Raw genomic sequence first — 9703 nt, forward strand, 5'->3', positions numbered from 1 at the left:
GATAAGGAAGTTCCATACACCCAAAGGGAAGATGGACCAAGTCAGAATGACTTTATCCCCTAGGTTGAATGCTATTAAGAATATAATTGTTTCAATTTTGCAGTTGGTTAAATTATAAAAGGAATTTTTTATTTTTTGCCTTTTTTTTAAAATTAATTATATTTGTGTAATACTATGTTTTTGCCTTGTATTTGAAATAATTTAATATAATTAAACATTTTCAAAAAAAAAAAAAAGTTGAATAGTACTTGCCCTTGCCATTTCAAATGATTGTGTGGAGCCATGAGTTTTTAGGGCCAGAGTAAGGCTAATTTGCATACAGTTAGCTCAAAACATTAGTGCAAAAAACACTTTGCGCGATGCAGGTCCTTCGTTGCGCAAAGTCAAAAAACGTCGCGTAAAACTTAGCACAACGAACCTTCGTCACGCACCAACTGTCGCGCCAAGGCAATGACAGTAAGGTTTGTGTGACGAAGAAGTAACCTGTGTCGCGCAAAGTGGTTTTGCGCGATGTAAGTTACTTCTTCGTAGCGCAAACCCTTTTTTTTTAGCAAAAATATTTTTTATTTAATTTTTAATAAATATTGTAATTAAATTATAAAAAATAATTAGTAAACCAATGGAAATTGAGGCAAGAAATATACGCTTTTTGGTAAAATTTCCACTAAGCATTGTTTAATGAATATTTTGTATTATCATTAATAAAAACAAATGCATATAAGATCGATGTGGTAAAGTCAATACATTCATTACAAAACTAAGACATGTGTTTGAATATATTAACACATGTCCTCAAACTCCAAAAATACAAACTTGAATTCTTTCGAAGGTGTGCAGATAAAAGCATCTTCCCTTTGAAGCTCCTTCATCACTCCTTCATATAGCTCCTTCATGTATCTCACTACTTCATGCAGCTTGCTACAGTTTATATAGCTCCTTCATCACTCATCATATCTCACTACACCAAAACCACACAACCACAAGTTTAATTATGATACAAATATCACTACACCAAAACCACACACCCTCTTTGTTCTAAATATGAGCTGCCATGTGATAAAACGTAATAATTGAGCCATTTCTCACTTAGACTCCAATAGGTTGCAGAGAAGATATAGGAAACAAAGGCAATATACAGATTAAGGGAACAAAGGCAATACCAAAGTTCATTACATTTAATAGTTCTCAAAGCAAATTGAAAGCTTAAGTACATGGAAGATAAGGTTGGCTTGTAGCTATCATTTGAAATAAAAGTAGTAATTCAATGATTAATTTGATTGACATCATGACAATATCATCAAGTTCATAGCTAGCTAGCTAAGGTAGAGAGAAAGTTCGAAAGTATAAAAGGTCGTCATAGTTGGCAATATATTGGAAATCTGCCTTAATCAAATTATTAATCCTAAAAGTGTATCTTATGACATAGGCGCATTGCAAATATGAGACACAACTCATCCTCTAATAACTCTTAAGCAAGCATGTAGCTAAAGAAAGATAAACAGATAATGCATGCATCATGCAAACCCATAAACACATTTAAAACTTGAAACAAAATTAGAAGATATGAAATATATCTAAAACATAAATTAGAACAGCTTGCACAACCATTCAACTTCTACAAAGCCTTAACTGGTGTATTCGAGCCCTACATTGTGTCTGAATTTCACAAAGCAAAACAGATACATGTCAATACAAACAACGATTTCATAATGCTAAGTCCTCATACAAGTGATTCAAGTAAAAAACTTACAGGAGTTTTGCCCTTTTGGACAGGCGGATTATACTCAGGATCTCCAGGCTCCACAAACTTACAAATTGCGCTACCCCTTCATCCAAATCAACATCCCGTACAAATTACATCCAGAATTTCACGGTATTTACAAAATTCACTAATAAATGACTTGAAAAGTTCATGCACATTAACCCAGTTAAATACGATGTTCAGAAATTAACTAAACCTGTTTAATTAGAGCAATGATATTTCAATACAAGATTATTTAAAAAACCAATGGTTCAAGAAATTACAGAGAAAACATTGAATAGGGACAAAGAGAGGGAGAGAAATTGAGTAGTTGAGTAAAAATAAGAGTGTAGAGACTAGATTTCCTTTTAGCTACCTTATGATACCCTGAAATTTGATTTGTCAATTGCAAGGCATATTGCTGTCCACCACATCACTAATGTGCAAAATTGCCACTATATCCAACACAGCAGTAAGTGTAATAAAATAGTGACCATTTTGAATAGCGGTGGTATGAACATAATTTATACTTGTTGGAACTGTGTTTTATGTGGGACTAGGAGTCCCACATCGCCCAAACATTCATGGAACATCACCTTTATAAGTAAATGGACTCACTTATAGTTTGACTTGATTTGGGCCAAAGCCATGGATCGTTGGCCTTAGAATTGGAGAGTTTGGGTGTATATATTAAATGTCAAAGATGGGCCTTGGGCCTTGGGGCTCGGTTGGCCCCCAAGTTACGTTTTTGATTTTTTGGATTCAGTTTTCAACAGTTACGATCAGTTTTATTGAACAGTTGCCTTCCTTTTTCTTTTTACTAAAACTGATAAGGATGAACGGTTGGAGCAGTTGAACTTATGCCATTATATATATGGCAATAAAAATCAGAAACGCATAACAAGTTTTCCAGATTCATTCCTTCATATTTTCGCTGAGAACCACACAACCAATTCGCCAAGAATCCAAGTTCGAGTGCAAGAACTTGGATTAGATAGTTGTATCCTGCAAGATAGACGTCCATCGAACTGCTGCACAAGTGTAGGGACGAGTTTCTGTCTTAGGAGATTGCTCTGCAAGCCTCTATCGTCAAAGAACAAGTCAGTGATTTGTGTTTCTATATATAATTACACTAAGTGTTTATGTTTTAATATATTGTGTTTGTTGTTGCGTTTTACCATTTGTAATAAAACTGTGCAAATTTGTTGTATAATATATACTTAACGTTTGATTGGTTCTAACAATACTCTATATCCACATCACTGTAAACCAATAAGACTTAAGAAAATGTAAAGTTCCTAATGATATTTTAAACTAAAAACAAATGACCAGAAGTTCAGAACTTACAAACTAGTAGAGAAAAAAAAAGTAGCAGGACCTCGAGACATGAGTAGAGTATTAGTAGCTTGCACCAATGCAGATAAACAGGTCACAAGCATATTGTCAATGTAACCATCGGCCAGACAAATGAAAGAAGTGTTTGCCAGAGAGGCCTTCGTTTTACAAAAGTCCATGCAAAGAAAGCATCATTCTCAGAAAATACTTGGTCCTACAAATAACAATAAACAATTTACCAGATGTAGTGTGTGGTGGTTAGAAAATACATGAAGAGAAGAAAGCATACAGAAAGAAAAGATTTAAACATAAGTAAACCTACTAAAGGGGCATTTCAAAACACTTTCGAGTAAGTTCACCCATTCCCTTCATAGTTTTCAATGTTCTATAAATATAAAATCAAAACATTGCAATCTAAAGCAAAAAGTACAAAAGGGTATGATAATATCACCACATGTAAACAGTACACAAATACAAAGTAAACATAAAAATCGTAGTATGATCATAAAGAGTAGGAGTACATAGGCAATGCAGATATGCTGAAACAGAAAAGACGGATTTAGTCACCTTAAGTGGTTCCTAAGATGAAACGAAAAAACTAAAAGGTAGAGCCTGCAACTGCAAGCGCATCAAGCTACTTACACAAGAACAATTAAGAGGTTAGCTCCCCTGAAATATTCCACGTGTGTCTCCTAGAGAACAACCCACCAAGATACCAAATCCTTATTGTCTCTCACCTTCTCAGCAAACAACTGGAACACATCTATATGGGTAGCTTGTTTCTGAATGGAAATCACGTGGCAATTAGCACACAATGAAAATATAGGCAGGCTATAGCAACGGAAACCAGTTGGCCAAAACCTATCTTTCCTTGAAAAAAAAATTCCAAAATTAAAATTGGACAAATATAATAATCAAGCCGAGGAGCTATAACCAAAAGAAACAATAACTTCTCGTCACTGATTACTAATTACCTAGGGTTGAGATAATCAAGTGATAAAGAGAAGGACATTATAAGCAGTCGTGCACACTAACAAATTAAAATCATTTTAAGTATCACCATGTAGGCAACACCATCTAATTGTACAATGCAGAATATTCCAAAATCTCAGCATCTGAGCTATGTATGGATTTGTTTTGGAATTGGTGTGAGGCTGCCAACTCCGGAATTGAAGTTTTGCATGCTATAGAGAAGACTAAAATCATGCAAGAAAACTTAAATTAACAACAGAACATAATAGAATCACAAAGTTATCATCTGGTTGAAGGAATTCAGTACTATCACAGATTTACAGTCTCCAGTATTTACAGTATTGGAGAAAATATAAGGAATCCCAAAGTCCACAAATTTGTTATCCTCCACTTAAAATGCAATCCAATGATAAGACATAGTCCGTCCACCACCCTAAAATTTGATTTAACACTAAAACCCTAAAATTCGGTTTAACACTAAAACCCACAATTTCTAATTTAATTTTCCAAATTGAATCTAATTACAATACCAAAATCTTCAAATTAAGGCATTAAAGCTTGATTCTGACCTTAGAAAGAAGAAAAACAAAGAATTAAGAAAAATAAAGAATTAAGCTTGATTCTGACCTGGGTCTATACCTGCTGGCTACGGGAAAAGAATTAAGCTTGATTCTCACCTAGTGCAGTTGGGAGAGGATGAGGATGAAGATGAGGATTAGGAGGAAGGTGATATGAGCGAGTGGGAAGAAGAGACCGAGTGAGAGAGAGGGCGATATAAGAGCGAGAGGGAAGAGAGAGACCAAGTGAGAGACCAAGGGAAGAGAGTTTGGGTATCAGTAGTGAAAATTTGAAAAAAAAAGCACCTATTTTTAACAACTGCACCGCCAAAATTATGCGCGACGCAGGTATACATTTTGACGTCACGCAAAGTGGTTTTGTGCGACGATTAAAATAAGACGTCGCGCAAGGTTTTTTTTTTTAATTATTATAAAAATTATTGAAAATGTGACTTTCCTCCTTTCAAATTCAAAATTTTTTTACATAAACCCCACAATAATATATTTTTCTAACAAAAACCCACGATAATTTTTTTTTTACACATATATCATTCAATTTCTTAAGTGTTATAAGTACAAAATAAATAAATTAAAATCTACTTAGTAAATATATATACCATTAAACTTGATGAGAAACACATTGTATGAAACTAGTTTCAAAGATCCAACTATCAAACTTGTCAAACTATAAACGACAAATCACGCTTTAAAGGTTATTTTAACTCTGATTTTGATGATTTTTTTACAGCTACACTCCTTGATCCTATATGAATACAATGAACTAATTTGATCATCAATTTAAAATATTTACACTAGTGGATATCACAAAATCTTATGTTATACTTAATGAAAGTATAAATAAACTCTAAGTATTAGTGAATCTATTATTTTGATGGGATACGCATTGTACAAAGCTAGTTTCAATGAACCAACCGTCAAACTTGTTTGTATTTGCTTCGAGATCGCATAGGCCAAAAATTGCAAAAAATAAACATTCAAATATCAAGTAACGGGACAAACCTTTTCAACGGTTATAAACGAAAAATTATGATTTAACGGTTATTTTAACTCCGATTTTAATGATTTTTTTACAGCTACACTATTTAACCCTATATGAATACAATGAACTAATTTGATCGTCAATTTAAAACATTTACACAAGTGGATACTACAAAAGAAAAAGGCAATGCAAGAACCCCAAAAGAAAAGCAAAAGGGGAAAAAAAAACTTTGCGCAATGTAGGTACACCTGAGTCGTGCAAAGATGTTTTGCGCGACATAGATGTGCCTACGTCACGCAAAGTTTTTTCTTTTTTTCTTTTTATTTTTTTCCCCCTTTTGCTTATGAGTACAAAATAAATAAATTAAAATATAAGGTTAATCTCTGTTTACTATCCTGAAGTTTCGTGGTTTTCAACATTGGTACATGAAGTTTTTTTCATCCCAGAGTCATACCTCAAGTCTTAATTTTGGGACAGGTTCAAACATTCGTTAAGTTTTCCGTTAGAACTTTTGTTAACTGATGACGTGGTGCCCACATGGACAATAACTGAACACCACGTGTCAATATGGGCCTACTTTAATATTAAAAAATACCAAAAATGCAAAAAAAAAAAAAAAAAAAGTTTCTAGGCCTCAACCCCCAACTTCATCATTCCATTCTCTCCAAAGCCGGAGCTTCACCTCCACCACAACCATGAACACCACCACCACCAAGTTTATGGGCCTAAACCCTCCTTTCTCATCTCAGTCCCTCTCATCGTTGCTTGGCGTCTCCATTTTCTTCTATGTCTCTTTTATTTATTGTCTTTCGAGGTGTTTAGAGCAATTGGCTACACAACCAGCTCCGAATCCACGCTCCAGCCATCCGCCTCTTCTTCCGCTCGCCTCCCCCCGCCTTCGTAGTCCCCAAGTCCTAACCCCAATCTTCTTCCTCCAACCCTCTCTACAAGATCTGATCCGAATCCCCGATCTGGCAACTCTTTATCTAACCTCGGCTCCGTCTACTTGGTCGAGTTAAAGTCCCTTAGTGGGGTGCAGGGGTGCTTATTTGCAGCGAAGGTGATAGACAAGAAGGAATTGATTAGCCGGAGAAAGGAAAGGCAAGAAAGGATATGGTGTGTAGAAGAGAGGGGGGAGGGATGGGGTCGGGCATTGCGGGGGTTGCCGATGATCGAAACGATGGCGTAGAAGATGGAAGGGAGGATGTTGGGTGTGGGTTGCAAAGGGGGTTGGGGGAGGTTGAAGACGGGTGAGACTTTGAGGCCTAGAAACTTTTTATTTTTTATTTTTATATTAATTTTTTTTTTATATTTTTTAGTATTAAAGTGGGTCCATATTGACACGTGGCGCTCAGTTATTGTCCACGTGGGCGTCACGTCATTAGTTAACAAAATTTTTAACGGAAAACTTAAAAGATGTATGAAACTGTCCCAAAATTAAGACTTGAGGTATAACTCTGGGATGAAAAAAACTTCATGTATCAAATGTTGAAAATCACAAAACTTCAGGATAGTAAACAGAGATTAACCCTAAAATCTACTTAGTAAATATATATGCCATTGAACTTGATGGGAAACACATTGTATGAAATTAGTTTTAACGATCCAACCGTCAAACTTGTTTGTATATATTTTGAGATCGCATACGCCAAAATCCCAAAAAACAAACATTCAAAGATCAAGTAACGGGACAAAACTTTTCGACGGTTATAAACGAATAATCACAATTTAATGGTTATTTTAACTCCAATTTTGATGATTTTTTACAGTTACATTCCTTGGCCCTATATGAATACAATGAACTGATTCGATCATCTATTTAAAATATTTACACAATACTTAATGAAAGTATAAATAAACTCTAGGTTTTAAGGAATCTATCGTTTTGATGGGATACGCATTGTACAAAGTTTTTCACAACTAAAATTCTCCAAAGTTTTTCACATTTTTTGAATCGTGAATAACCCTCCAACTCACATTAAGAAATTGAAACACTTGACAAGCCCCAATTTTCATAAAACAAAGAATAAACACATATGTCACTACATTAATCATGGATTTAATTTCCACACATTTTGATCCCAACAGATAATTAGTCATTCACAAACAAGCAAAAAAATTCAAAATTTTCAATATTGGGTAATATTAACCAAAATTTCAATACAATCATATATAAAAAAATGGAAGAATACCAAAATTTCAAAACAGTTTTGTGTGACGCAGGGTTCACCTACGTCGCGCAAAACAGCTTTGTGTGACGTAGGTGCACCTTGTGTCGTGCAAAGTTGAGAAAAAAAGCAGTAAAGCATTCTTGGTTTGGCGCCAAAATCTTACGCGACGCACCAAACGTCGCGCAAACATACTTTGCACGACGAAGACTGGCGTCGCGCAAAATGGTTTTGCGCGACGTAGGTGCTACTTCATCATACAAAACTGTTTTGTGCGACGCTAGTCTTCGTCGTGCAAAGTGTCATCGTGCAAAGTATGTTTACGTGATGTTTGATGTTTAGCGTCATGCAAACATACTTTGTGTGACGAAATTTGCTGTGTCAAGCAAGTTGCCGTTGCGCAAACATGTTTTTGTACTAATGGAAGTCCAGTCATGGACTCTTCAGTCATGGGTAGAGTTGTATTAGACAAAGTCGCGATGCGACCATCAATCGACTTTGAGGCACTAGGCGGAGTCCTAGTGACTTTGCTGGATGACCATTCTTGATCCACAAGACACGTGATCTGAGCCGAATATGGACACAATAAAATTCTGTAAGTCTTGAAGTTCTTACAATTTAGGGATTGGCGTGTGTCACAAGTAATGACAACTCCTAAGAGGGTGTAATATCTACTTTTAGATATCCTCAAGGATTCTCTCGGCTATCCTAAAAAGGTATCTTTCTCCACATAATAACTACACCCACCTAGGGTTCATCTATGGTAACGCAATCTAAAAACTTGAATTCTCTTGCCCACTGCTTGAGTCTAAAATCATTCACTAATTTGACCGTTGGAGAGCATTTGGCTGGAACACACCCTCCCTCGGGCTCTTGGCTTGCTCATTGTTGTTTCACTGTTTTGCAAGTTGCTCCGATTTGTGCTCAACAACTACTCATGGAGGTGCACGAATTTGGTTCCAACAGTTAGAGTTGCACAATGGCAAATACTATTAAGTATAAATAGCAAGGGCAACTTATGTGCCTCTACCCTTGCTTTGCCCTTGTCTTCGACTAATAGGTGGAGATCCTCTTAGCCCCTGTTCTAGCCCAAAACTTCTCAAGGGAACAATTTATGAAAAACTGGTAGCCAATGAAAACCAGTCTAGCTTTCTCGTCCAAATTAACACTAGAAAAGGACAATACTAAATCCTGCTTAGGAGTAGTTCGAGATGATCCAAGATAGTCCTAGGAGTCTAGCCCCGTGAGAATACCATTAATATGTGCTTTTTTTCGTGGGGATGTGCATTTTCTCATGGCGATGCAAGTACTCTATATATATAACCCATTCCTATAATGGTTCCTAGCTCCGCTTTTGATCGAAAAGCATTTTGGCATATTTCACTCAAACTACAACAAGTGAATTTGTTTTTATTAATATAGCCTACAAATGGGATATGCAAACATGTCACTTGCGTATATTATAATACGTGAAAGGTACATCATCACCTATCAAGTCTTCAAATACACATAAGTTTATGTTCTTAACCGCATATGCATTAGCTAGAACCTCATCTCAAAAGAAGGAAAGTTATTTGAAACCCTAGCACAATATTTGGCTTTCTTTTCTCACAGTACGGCCTCCAACGCACAAAAATACTTTGATTGAAGCAGATCGTAAGCTTAAATATATTAAAATTTGACTTTCCTACACACGGTTTCAAAACTGTAGAGGGCATTCAAGCATTAGTGGAGATCTGCCGGCCAACGTCGGCAGCGTATATATTACATGATCATATGAGTCAGTAACCTTCTCAAGCCGCAAACTACGGTGGCGCCATTAAGTATGCTATATGGCAATTGGCAAGGACTATATGATTATGGGAGTTCACGCTATAATAGAATATACAAGATACTAATCACACTGTATAGAATTAATAATGCATCATAA

General features: G+C 35.8%; 1 long non-coding RNA gene across 1 annotated transcript; it reads right to left on the bottom strand.

The window, feature by feature from the left end:
* Window positions 1–658: 658 nt before the first annotated feature.
* LOC103931407 lies at window positions 659–2250 on the bottom strand. The gene is made up of 2 exons (XR_664839.3): window positions 1751–2250; window positions 659–958 (listed from the first exon to the last, which is right to left on the bottom strand). It is a non-coding gene; the product is annotated as an uncharacterized LOC103931407 (long non-coding RNA).
* Between the last annotated feature and the right edge of the window lie 7453 nt (window positions 2251–9703).

This window comes from the organism of the source record quoted next, unplaced genomic scaffold, assembly GCF_019419815.1.
Source record: "Pyrus x bretschneideri cultivar Hongxiangsu unplaced genomic scaffold, Pyrus_bretschneideri_v1 Contig18, whole genome shotgun sequence".
Classification (NCBI taxonomy): domain Eukaryota; kingdom Viridiplantae; phylum Streptophyta; class Magnoliopsida; order Rosales; family Rosaceae; genus Pyrus; species Pyrus x bretschneideri.